The following is a 13,345-nucleotide window of genomic DNA, read 5'->3' on the forward strand; positions in this document are numbered from 1 at the left end:
ACAGCAATAAATACATCTGCTAAATCCAATAGGGGTGATCAGACCACCAATATTGGTAGGTCTATTCTGGTTCGCTGAAACTAACCTTTTTTTAAATGTTTTAGTGCTTTATATGATAATTTCTATAGTAAATAAAAGCAGAAATCACATGTACACTTGTATGGTAATTCCTAAAAACGCGGGGCTCTCTTTGTGTTTGACATGCCATTGGTTTTGTCCGCATGTTCCATCATGAAACCTATTCAAAATTAGGTATCTGCTTCTCATTTCGCAATGACGTTTCAGTATAAAATTTGCCTGTTTAGGTGTTACAAGGCTGTAGGTACCTGTTTACTTCTATTGACTCGAATATGAGTCAATCCTGCGCGTCGCGTCCAAAATGCAAAGTGGGCCTGTGCGTGCCAGCGCTGCGAAACGCGTCAATATGCGAACGTACTTGCATTGCAGTGGGACTGCTGTGAAGGGGCACTAGATGATAAAGAAGCGTGGTGGGCGTTTGCTTGCGAATGCTCATAATTGTTCCTTAGATTGCGACACACTCAGCATCATTGAATCAAGTGACCGAAGTTGGCGAGAGGTTCATTGAAGAACAGCTTACCGAATAGTTCATGTCCCAATCGGTGGATCCTTGGCATAAAAGGCGTTCATTTAAGAGCGGCATCTTCGCAGAGCCTTTTTGAACCTGCGTGCTGAAGTAACGGCGTGTCCGTGAGGAAACCTTGTGCCATGGGTTTGGTTCCGCTCTGCATCGATAAAAATCAAGGAATCATTTTCGTCTTTATAGAGCAGCACAGTCCCAATAGCAGTTAACCAGTTATCAAGTTAGTGCCTAAGACGTTCATTGAAAAGCGGCGCACGCCCACCAGCACATACCCAGTCACCCAAGTTGGCATCAAAGGGGTCCATTAGAGACAAGCAGAGACCGAGTGGCGCATACCCAGTGCTCCCAGTCGGCGTAAGAGTTCTTTCGAGTAGTGGGTGGCTGTTCTTTCCTGCATCCACAGTGGACTCCATGTAAGCGTGCAAGCGGTAGTTGAAACGTGGCACTCGTGTACCCATTGGCGCATAATAATTGACCCAAGTTCATCCCATATTGGTTTTCTAACCCTGTTCCATCAGCCCTCCAGTCAGAAGCGCTACCTGTTCCACCAAATACTACCCATTTACCCAAGGTGGCAGACTAACGATTAGATAGAAGCATACAACGCTACAAACGTAGACGTAATGCTAGATTCATAGCCCCCGTTAAATGCTTGAGGTACTGTAATAATGCTATCTCATTAAAACACAGTAAGGTTTTACAGGACGAGATTAGCCCTCACTACCTGTCTGTTTCAGTTGCTTGCTTCCAGGGTGCTTGCTGCCAAGGACAAAACTCGCGTCTCTTCTTGTCAAAAAGAGTTGAACTGGAGGATCCGAGCCAGTGATCAAGCCACCGCACAATATTTTACAAGTAATACTCCTTTCAGCAGAGTTTACATACTTCAGGGATATTTCTTGCGACATCTTGCTGTAAGTGTATCAAGAGGATATGATTCCACACCGAAAATATATCTCGCTCCATAGAGGGGCCCACCGAATGGCAGGGTAAGCATCAGGGAAAATACAATCGAAACGGGTGAAAGAGCGTAGTTACCCGATTAGCTTAGAACATAGATGGCGGCTTCTCATTTCAGCGGCTGTACCATGCGCACATATTGCAGCATCGCAAAACTGTATGCCGTTTTGCGAGAATCCCCTCATTGGCTCTATACCATGTTGTGCCGTGGCTGTTCCTTTGGTGGAGCGCTTTACGAAGTCTCGCAGTCTACTTAATAGACAGCGAAAGCGACGAGCCTTGTCAGTCAATAAAAATTCCCCCCCCCCCCCCGCAGTTATACAGACTGCGGAAAGCGTTACGTTGACAAAAGAAACTCGACAGTTTCTTAACCTAATACTAGAGTGCAGCACTCATGCGCATATAATGCCTTATCCAAACAGAGGTGAAAAAATATGCAGAACGCACCACACGATACTATGCACAGTGTTGAGCTTCGCATATAACTTACATAGCGATTCAACGTATTGCCACCACTAAAAAAAAGATGTCCTACGATTACGTACTCCCTAATGCAAAACTTGTGCGCAGCTTTATAGGTGTTTTCATTTCGCCATATATTGAGGCGAATAATTCGCGACCGAAATTACTGCACTGACTGGTACTGGGCCAGTGCCGTCAGTGCCTTCCCAGAGGCATAGGCACTACGGGATCACTGACATGGGCATAGGCACAGGAGCCAGCAGTGGAAGAAGGCAACAAAAGACGTGCCAGCAGTAGCACACGCGCGTTCGACTTGTTACACCCACGCCGACTCGAACGCTTCTAGAGGTACACTCTAAAACAAGTTACATATGAGGCACTTACTGCAGCGGCACTCATGTTTCGTGCTTTCCGAAAAGCATTCGGCATCATCTAGAGGCACCACATCAAACCACGCACCTGGCCTCCGAATCCAATGAAAACAGGTGTGTGCAAACCACAGATCAAAAAACAAAAACGAAATTGAAGAGGCCCTGGCGTGATGATTCTCTAGCCAAAAGTGTGGCCATCGCGGTGTGTTATTCTCCCACTGCATATACAATAAATTTGCCGGAGAAAATGGGCGCGAACTTCGAACTTATTTTAATGCGCTATCCGCCTGCAGTACGCGATGCTCACACGCGTTATTGCGAAACCTACGTAGCTTCTGTAAGAGTTTTGATAAAGTAAACGTGCCCCCTGCCTTTTTCCCTCGTAGATTCAACCCGACAAAGAACTGTGCCGTTATTGCGTGAGAGCCTTTCTTTCTTGATAACAGTCTAGCGCCTTTCAAGAGTTATCGCCCTTGAGAATAAACCTCTTTATACCGTGAAAAACTGGGCTTCTTGCTTCTGGTTAACTGGATATCACTACAGCGAGAAAATAACACAGAAGAGAGATTGTATGTTTCTGTTAGAGCAATGCCCACTCTTTACGAAACTACGGAGCGCCAGCTTCGTGTTTGGTTTCGTCTCTAGTCCACAAGTGGGTGCCAACTGCAACTAGTGGCTATGGAAGCGCGATGCCAAGCTGTTGCGTACATGGATGTAGATAGCGCAAGAAAGTCAAAAAGCCGAACATCATTTTCTACAATCAAATACTTCAAATTTGTCACTTAATAAAGAAAAAAACTCGCAGTTTCATCCAAAAGAGGAAGCAGCGATTGCGATAGCAAATGGGGAAACAGCCACACCATGTAAGGATAGTACATTTATCGCCCGTATCAACATGTACACATTTGCTTGTTAACTAAATTAACAAGCATGGTGTCAGCCAGCATAGCAAACATGGACACATCACACTCCATGAGTGCATGCAGTCGCTCTCAAAAGAATGGCGGGTGGAAACGGGCCAGCAGCAGCGAGCGAAGTGACCTTCGTGGTGTCTATCCCTTCAACGCAAACAAGACGCCGAAAACAGACAGCACGCATAAATCCACGAGCCGCTGACGCACCTAGAGTGCCGCAAACGCAGATCGCTCTCACGATATTGCTGCTTGCCCGCGCGAAGCTATCACACGCGCAGTTGCTGCCACAGTGGAGCGCCGGGCCCTACCTCGCTCACGTTGCCCCGGTGCCTCGCAACGTTGGGGTCCTCGAGCGCGACAGCAGGCAGCGCGCTTCCTCCCCTGTTTCCTTCCTTACGCGCGTGCGAAAATGAGCTGCGATCGTCGGCTCTCCAAGTACGCGTTCACCTGTACGTAAAGCGTAAGGCGCGCAGATATGGTGTTAGCACCCCTGAAATTTATAAGGAGCATCAGGGTGACGGCGCCTCCGATGCCGACGGCAGAAATTCGCCTGGAGCGTCCATATAATTGCTACCGCAATAAAATGAAATATTATGGATGCATAAGCTGGAAAATGTAGGCGACGGTTGTAGACGTCGTCTGCATGCCTAACACGTATTATCTCGTACGTATCCCCTTTTATACCCCATTTTTTCTTACAATAACGTATTTGCGCTTGAGGTTTCCCAGGGATTCGCAACGGCGCTAAGGGTTTACTGATGGAATACAATATTCGGAAATAGTTTGTAAGCTACTGGAGTTTGCCTGTGTATTTTCCAAGCACTTCGAGCAGCAGCACTTGCGGGGAACTTCACCTTGCCTAGTTCGACTACGAAAAGATACAGTCCCTGCTCTTTGAGTGGGTAATATATGTAATGTCACTGACGTAACAGAATGCAGTGATTGAAATGACACTTGTTTTGTGCCATTCCTTAATATAACATGAGCACAGATAATCAAAACGCTCCATAAGCGATCGGGTAAGCTAGTGCACGATGTCCTTGCCAATGGGTGCCAAGACAAAAATAACAGCAGAAATGAGTAACGAGCAAAACATAAAATTTATTACTCGTCATTATTGTTAAATGTGTGCTCAAGGGAGGCTGACATCATAGGTGATGTACACAACAATAAATGTGACCTACTTATTACATAGAAAGCATTCACGATTTCAATTATTTTTACTAGTGAACGAGAAAAACACGTGAGAGCAGCTACGCATAGTACTATCTCTGCAAATATTCTAGTATCGCACATTGCCGTCAATAGTAATCTAGAAATCAGCTGAGTGTCTCTAATAGTTAGGCACCAAAAATACCCATTCGCGTTGGTTACCATCCGCCCAGGTACACTAATACCTTTGTCGCGGAACTTCAAGACAGTATAAATCATGTTATCGCTCGTTTTCCTTTAACCCCCATGTTCTTATTCAGTGACTTTACCTTTCCTAACATAATGTAGAACACAGAACCAGCTGTGACGTCACCATTTCCCTCTCAATCTCACGATTTTTTAGAACTATGCTTTACGTTTTCTTCATCGCATTTAACCACTCAAGCTACCAGAATCACGCCCTCTCGACCAACATCCTTAATCTAATACTTACAACTAGAGCTGACCTTGTTTCTAGTATTTCTTATTTGTGATGTATAAGTGATCATACGTTACTCTCCTGTTTCATTATTGCGCAAATTCCAAAAAAAAACGAGCAAAATGCGCAAAATAATTCGCGACTGTGCTACAGCCAACTTCGAGGCAATCAACAGTGACATATATGATTACACTAACGCATTTTTCACTAACTTTGACGAGCGTCCTCTTCAACATAACTGAGACATGCTTTCAACTATAGTAAAGTATTTAATTGAAAACTACATCCCTGCTCGCATTATCACGTCTAATATTCCAACACAGTAGTATAACACCCATATCAAATGGCTTTCTAACTATAAAAGCATCTATGTCACTCGGCCAAATTATCATCCTGAAATTGGCGATGGACAACCAAGAAATCGGCATCTGATAAGTAGGTCGCCGCATTTAATACCTTACCTTCACTTCAAGCATGTAATGTTTGAAAATTTTGGCGTATAATTAACGTCAATTATAATAACTCCACTGCTTTGATAGACGCAGTTGACAACTCCATTTTTCCTACTATTCTAAATGACACTTTTCGAGTAATTTCTCCGTGGTTGAAAATACACATCTTTCAGACATTTTTCATTAGCTATCCATTCATGCCTCATATTTTCGTTAACACGGCTGCAATTGCGAAACACATCAACAATATAGAGCACCATTCGTCCCCTGGCTATGATTGTACTTATCGCAATTTTTTGAAAAATACTTGTGTGTACAAATTATACATACTAACAAATATATTTCAGCAATCACTTGACAAGTGAACCCCTGCAGCTCAACGGAAAATTGGGAATGTGATACCAATATTTAGGTCGGGCAATAATTAAAAGTTCACCATTTAATTATCGGCTCATTTCTATTATTACTACATGCTGCAAACTCTAAGAGCACATTATATTCTCGAATCTTGTCACCTTTCTTGAATCTAACTCATTTTTCTCAACAGCTCAATATGGGTTTTGGAAATAATTTCGTGCGAAATACAGCTAGTATCTGTTACTCATAAACTACACCATATTCTTGATCGTTCTTCTGTAGCTGACTGCTTTAGATTCTTCCAAAGCGTTCGACATGGTCTCTCATATACTTCTATTTAATAAAGTTAGTTAACTTCATATTGATCATAATAATATTCTTGTTGATCGATAGTTTCCTTTCAAATCATTCACAATTAGTTGTAGCAGCAATGAACATTCTCCTGACCAATGTCCTGTTCAGTCTGGTGTCTCACGATGGTCTGTATTAGGCCCTTTGTTTTCATTATTTACATTACCGACCCTCCTTTTCTAATTTCTCCTGATATTTATCTTTTCGCTGACGCTTGCGTAATTCTTCAAGAAATAGTTACTGATAATGATGCTCACATTCTTCCGTCCGTGCTAAATTCTATACCTAACTGGTGCAATACTTGGCTAATAGAAATAAATCATAACAAGGGCAACGTGATGCGTCTCTCTCGCACAACAAGTAGCCCTTTTACCTATTACCTGAACAACACTAACTTAGTTACAGTTTCCTCCTTTAAATATTTAGTTGTTCATATCACATCTAATTTAAGTTGGTTTTTGGATGTTGAAAAGATAATGAAGAACCCTAATCGTACGTCAGTTTACTTATGCCGTAATTATTCTACAGCTCCTTCATATTTAAAACTCTTTATATATAGTACACTCATGCGATCTAAATTGGAATACTCCACTCAAGTATGGGATCCACGCACTAACAATTTGCTTACTTCACTAGAAGTGGTACAAAATTTTTCTACTCGCTTCATCCCTGCATGTCATAACCGCACTGCCAGTGTAACTTCCATGAAATTGGTTATCTCTGTTCCGTCATTAGCATCCTGCCGAAAAAATGTTTGCTCGAGCTTTTTATAGGCTTCACAATCAAACCACCCTCCACGGCGATTTAATTACTCAGTCACATTATCTATCGGGCCGTATTGACAATCGCTTTAAGGTTGCTGTCTAGGCATGTCGTACTCAGACCTTTGCTTACTCTTTTTTAACTTTTACTTCACAAGATTGGAATGAGCTTGCTTTGGACATTGCTTCCATTTATAACAATACCCGATTAAAATATGATTTAGCTAACATAGTATTATTAGGAGTTCCCTTACCTTACTATGCTTTGTAGCGTTCCTAGTTAAAGGACACAATAGACGTAAAGCATTGCTGTGAAACTGGCGTCCATCTTGTCTACCTTTATTCTAACCTTATTCTCCTCTTCTCCTCTGTCGCAGTTCCTGCGCTTCTTATTTTCTATTCGAAGGCTCATACCGCTTCATGTTTGATATATTATTCTGCACTATGCTTATTGTCTACCCACTCCCCTCTGTAATGCATTGGCCATGAGGTTAAATAAATAAAATAAATAAATAAATTTGCTTTCGTAAGAGATCTTGCTGGAAATGATGGAACTGTTATAGTGGTATCACGGACACCAGCACTACTGTGAAACCTCGAAACCACAAGTTTGTCTACTTTCACAATTACAGTTATTCGACCCGGTTTTTCACCCAATACAGCATTCAGATCAACCGAGCCACATACGTTTACGTTGCCAGAGACTTTCTCACAAACTTCCTTTTTATCTTTGCACGGCTCGTTATTCTTTTCAAAGCCACTCCTGGCGCACAAACTGAACATGACACATACTTTTAAATCCTATAGCACCTGTGTCCGATATTTGGGCCGTCTAGGCGGCCATGACTGGCAAGCACAGCGGAAGCGTCAAGAAGGGGCACTCACACAGCGGGGACGCACTTCACATTGGGCCACTGGGTACACCACACTAGATATGCACGGTAGTATGCGCAAATACTGCACTTACCATGGGGGCATCCATGGCGACAGCCCCTTTGATAGACACCTCTGATACCAGCTTCTTGTCCCAGTGAAGAACAGTTGATGAGTTCCTTCTTGCTTAATAACGGATAAAAGTTCTCAGAGAAGACATGCGCCCGTTGCAAGCTTGAGCCGGACTGTTTATCGTGACCGCATCCGCATTGGGTACTTGATAGCTCAATCAACGATGTCGAGCTACGCGCAAAATGGGCAATAGCAAAATTTGGCCTGTTTATACCGCCGACTTAAGTAATATAATGCCTGTTTGTTAGGTTTCGCAACCCACGAAATTGTTAGGAATCACTGGCAGCCTTTATGGAACGACATGTGTGAGAGTGTTAAGTAGTGCCGCATGGCGTTTATCGTAACTAAAGAGACGTCAAACAGGGGGCGCCGGGAGGGGGGGGGGCAAACTTTATGAGGAGGCACATCACACGTGTTTGAGTTTTCCGTTTGAACAAGATTTAAAGTTCACTTGGGCTCTTGCAAATACGTATAAGATCAGTTCATGATTCACCACAGTTATTTCTGCATTCATGGTTTAATACAGTGAAGCTCGCATACAAGCCTATTTTAATCAGTAAGCTAAGAGCATACTCCCAATTGTGGGGCAGTAATAATGAGTAACAAAGGCCCAGTCTAGCAGCTGGCCGTATCACCCACCTTCTCGCAATATGGCTATGAATCTTTCGTAATAAAGGCAGAGGTAAATTCTAGTGTCTGAGAATGATCTGAGCAAAAATACTATCTTTGGAAGAAATTAGCAAAAATTTATTTTACTATTAAATCGCAGAAGGCGCCGCTGAGCAACAAAATGTTTGAAGGCGTAAAGGTTCTCATCCGTGGTATTATCGAGATAAAAAAAAATACCATTCTTGCTGCATGTTGCTCCTCAGCCCCCTGCAAAATACGATAAAATAAGTGTAATGATTAAAGTCGGAAGTATTACACAAGAAGAGCGATAATTAGAATCGGAAAGAAGATCAATTATTGGTATTTTGTAACTCATAAGCAGAAAAGAAGAAAGACTTGCCACATGCACTCCAAGTATGATGGCTTCAACGGAGACGCCAATTAGGTTGTTTATCAAGAATAAAGTATGAGTGACGGCCCTAGTTATCTGCAATTGAATATGCTATTGCAGAGTGGTCTGCCGAAAGTTTGCTCACTGAACGTGTAGCTTTTGCTTCAAAACAAGCACGATAAGTATGCTGAAACGTACATAGGGCGAATCTCGGAAGGTGTGTACTTGCACAAAAAAAGATAAACATATTGTGAAATGACTTTCAACTTTCGTGAATTCTTTCAATTAAAATTACAATGATGGTACCAAAACAATTCCTTCACTGAAATGTCGTGCACAATCACGAAAAACATTTTACCTTTTACCTTCTGTTGCAGGTAAGCCAAAAGAGTGTGGCAATTACACATGCTATGCTGGCACTGATTCAAGAGTATTTTTATGCCTTCTGGTTTAAGAGCAGAAAGGCTGATGTCAAGTAAACGGAGAGCACGTCCTCCAGATATCTCGCAGCAGTTATATGTTGTATAATTCGGAAGCCGCGGCTCTGAATATATAAATGAATCCTGGGAATACATGAAAGTTTGGCGTGCACCATTGACGAAATACAAGTGTAAGTTTAACTTGTCATCAAACGATGTAACCACTCTCAGCCTAGTGAGATTGCCTAGGTGTAGTGATCCATGCGATTCCGAGCAATTCACGCGACTACCACCAACAAATAAGATAGCTTTCTTCAAAAGCGCCTCTAGGAATCTATAAAAATACATTTCGGCTCGTGCAGGTAAGTGATAAATACTGCAGCCATTCAAGAATGGGCCATGTTCGACACTTTGCATGACCCGCAAGGAGTACAGCACGAAATATTGCGAGCTGAAGAAGGAAGTATTGTCAACCAGGCATTGCTGTCGGTGTTGAAACCTTGTTGCCTACTGTAGCACGTGGGCACTAAGGTGAGGCACATTCGGGAGACAGCAGCTAATGGATTTAAAGAAGCAGTAGTTGCCACATACAGAACCAAGAACTAGAAACTCCAGCCACAAACTCATTTCTGCAACAGCTAAAACTTCTGTCAGTGTTCGCGTGATTCGTCTAATTTGCTGCGCCTCGTGAGTGAAGATTTTTTACTGCCGCAGCCTTAGTTGTTTTATACGTAATCGCAATTCTGCTGAGACAGCTGAGACGCGCAGTGGAATGAAGCGACCTAGGTAGTGATGGAGAGTGGAACCTGCATGCTGATAATTCTTCAGTACAGAAATTTAGAGGCTATATATAGTGATGATGCTGAAATAACGTTTAAAAATTTTAAAGAGATACATTTCTCTTCCTCTTTCGCGTGGTGTCGTGGTCGTTCCTCGTCTGAGCGCACATGTAAAACCCTATTGGATGGCAGGCGTCGCAACGAAGACGAAATGTAGAGGGGGCATCGCGGAGGCATAAAAAGGTGATGCAAGGACAGTGTATAAAATGAAGCTTTTAAGTGCCTTCGAAATGATTCCAGAAACAACCGTAAAATATTTTCCAGAAAACATCGATGATCATTGTCAATGAAAGTGCAAAGTTGGCAGTCACTTTAGGTATCGCTAATGAGGATGACGAAGGAAGCCCGGGCGCTTGCGGTACATTCATTAAATTAGATTACTTTGACACTCTCATTCCAATGCGTTGTTACTTCCCATTGCTTGTTTTGTGTGTACTTCGCGCAGCTTCATTAAATGATTTGTTGTTTATTTTATTACTTTCATAGATGATTGTAGCTACATGAACTTGTATATGTTGTCCCTCCTACTTTTTTGTCACGCAGGGAGTACGAGAGGGACGCGGAAAGGGGAAATTATAGAAACATAAAGCACTAACGTTAAACAGCAAATTTATTTCCAGTTCTCCAGGCTTACTTGCACTATTCAAAACGTCATACGACACGTGTACATCGCTCCTAATATATGAACAAAACGGGGAAAACAACACCCAGACACTTTTGTGGCCCCACTGATCATCTATAGGGGTGTCCGTTCATTTCGAACAGAGGGAATGGAGCTGTAATAGTGATAAAGAAACAGATGGCTTACTGGCGCATGCGCTTGTATTTCGGTGCCATAACGCCGGGCGGTCGTCAGATTTTTTTACTCATGTGCCATATAAGGCTATCGCCTTAACAACTGAGCGTTTCTAGCAGGCCATTTGCATTATTTGCTGGTTGCAATATTTGCAGTTCGGTTTAAAAGCTATTCAATATGCGCTTGACATTATATAATTATTACACTGATGATATTCACGTAGCGTTTGTTGTTTCAGTGCATATTGACATAGAGAACAAATTCGTTAGAGTATAGAAAGGGTGCTCCACCTAATCACCTAAACATCCATACATTTCGAAGCTCTCGCGCGTCAGCACATCGATCTGAAATAGGTGCAAAAGTTTGCGTTTGATGACGAACAAGCCCCGTCAAAATGTTTCTCGAATGCACCAGACCTCTTTACAAGTAGTTAGGTTTGTTCAGTAACAACACCTCCCTCCAAGCTCACACAAACAGGCGAAGGAACTAAATAAAGCTATTTACATAAAAATAAACACGTATTCCCTTAAGGAGCCTATCTAATAAGGTGTAGGTAAGTTATCAGCAAAATAATAATACCAATATCTTTGTGCACACTCAAGTATTGCAGAAAGCAAGTGCTGCCACCATTGTTGCGTGCCTTTCGTCAAATACATATTGAAATTTACCACAGAAGTGGTTTGTCTCAATATGGACCACTGACTTTCGTTTCACAGAAACGACGTTATTGTCTCAACACAGGGCATCAAACATGTATGATGAGTCGGTGCATACGTACAGCCATTGGTACTGTACATATGGAAGGGCCAGTTGCAAAATTACGGACACAAACTATAAGCGCCACATAGATATCCTCACTGATTGCAATACACCATTTCAAGAGCACGGATCGTTTAACGCATGTGCTGTTGTGCGAGAGCTTTGTGGCCTCACGGCCGCCCTGGAAAGCTTGCAGTGGTGGCATCCGAAAGTGTAGGTGTGATCAGCGGTGCGCTCTACCAGACGTCTTCACCGCCGCTAAATGTTTTCTGCCTTTTGGTTCATGCTTTCAAAATGTAGTCTTCTTCCATGGGTAATAAAAATTTTAACATCGTACGCTTTGGAAGAATTTTTGTGACAACATTCAAGCTTCATATGCGAATCATCCACCGCACCTTCATCGGTAACCATGGGTGGGTACAGAAATGAAATACCAATAATATTTTAGAGCACTGCTCCTATGCGCCCGTTACTGCGTTGAGCTTTGGTGTGCGTCATCCTCCGATGGCCTAACACAGCGAACAAATGCAGCGGCGGATGAAAGACGGCGAGAGCAAATAGAGCACGAGAAGGAAAGTGGACGAGGGTGCAGCGGAAGCATGAGGAGGTAAGTGGAGGAAGCCGTCAGCGAAGGAAGCGGAGGAAGCCGATGCGCGCTCACGTACGTGCATCCGCGGCAGCGGCTACATCACGGGGGAAAAGAAATTGAAATAACCAGAAAGCTCACCTTCGTGAATATCGCTTGCCGCAAGCTTTTCCCCGTAAAAAATTACGGATGCATAGACTGAATTCGCCGGGAAACGGCAACTGTGCGGCCGGTCTATACAGACCGCCACGCGTCGCAGCTCTGCCAGTCGGTGCCGTGATGGGTGTGATGCCTCAATATATCGCGAAATGAAAACACATATAGAGCAACGCTAAAGTTTCGCATTAGGGAGTATTGTAATCGTCGGTGAAATCTTTTTGGTATGTATATGGAGTTGCTTAATTTCTTCATCCTTTTGTTGAGGCCGACTTCCGTGTATTTTTGACTCTCGTGGTTATCTGTGCATTTAGGAACACCAGTTTTGTTGCTCACTAGCGAGTTCGCAGTCTAGCGCGTGACTTTGCCAACTAGTTAAGAGTAATTAAAGCGAAAAAGTACTTACAGGAAGGTCTCGGTCGAGGAGGATTTCGTGGAGGGGTTGGTCGAGGAGTTGTAGCAAATGGCGTAGTAAGGCCACGGCTAACGCGTCCTGGCTTTTTTCCAGCGCTGATTACGGCAGCAACAGCAAATGTGCTCGGTCCTTGTATCGTGACTATAATAGTCAGAAGTGTGAGAAACACGAGAAAAATGGTAGACGTGAAGAGCTTCATCACTGTTGAGTGCCAAACAAGCATGAATGTTTCGGCTAGCATCCACAGGTGATTTTATACGTTTGCGAAGAGAAAAAAATAAAGAAAGGCATACTTCCTTTTTATTACAATTTTTGTCCTTCAACAACTGTGCTGATGTAACCATGCTGCGCAACGAAATACAGTCGCTCATTTTTTTCTTTATACGAGTATGAAAATCTTTTCGTGTCAAGAACCGCATAATAACTTTTTTTTTTATGACGGGCTGCTCTAGGGTGAACGAAGCATTCGGAGACAAATGCGCTCACATTAAAAAAAGAAATAACTGCTTTAAGG

At 42.9% G+C, this 13,345-nt stretch overlaps 1 long non-coding RNA gene across 2 annotated transcripts in view; it reads right to left on the reverse strand.

The window, feature by feature from the left end:
• The window catches only part of LOC135910285 (uncharacterized), a 27,364-nt gene extending 14,329 nt beyond the window's left edge, over nt 1-13,035 (reverse strand). The window contains exons 1-4 of one of the 2 annotated variants that reach the window (XR_010566992.1): nt 12,823-13,035; nt 8,708-8,737; nt 874-992; nt 599-743 (exon numbers count right to left, since the gene is read on the reverse strand). This is a non-coding gene — a long non-coding RNA (uncharacterized lncRNA). The remainder of the gene's footprint in view (nt 1-598; nt 744-873; nt 993-8,707; nt 8,738-12,822) is intronic. The other variant, XR_010566991.1, reaches the window with a different exon arrangement.
• Nucleotides 13,036-13,345: the final 310 nt, after the last annotated feature.

Source organism: Dermacentor albipictus, chromosome 8 (assembly GCF_038994185.2).
Source record: "Dermacentor albipictus isolate Rhodes 1998 colony chromosome 8, USDA_Dalb.pri_finalv2, whole genome shotgun sequence".
NCBI classification, from domain to species: Eukaryota; Metazoa; Arthropoda; class Arachnida; order Ixodida; family Ixodidae; genus Dermacentor; species Dermacentor albipictus.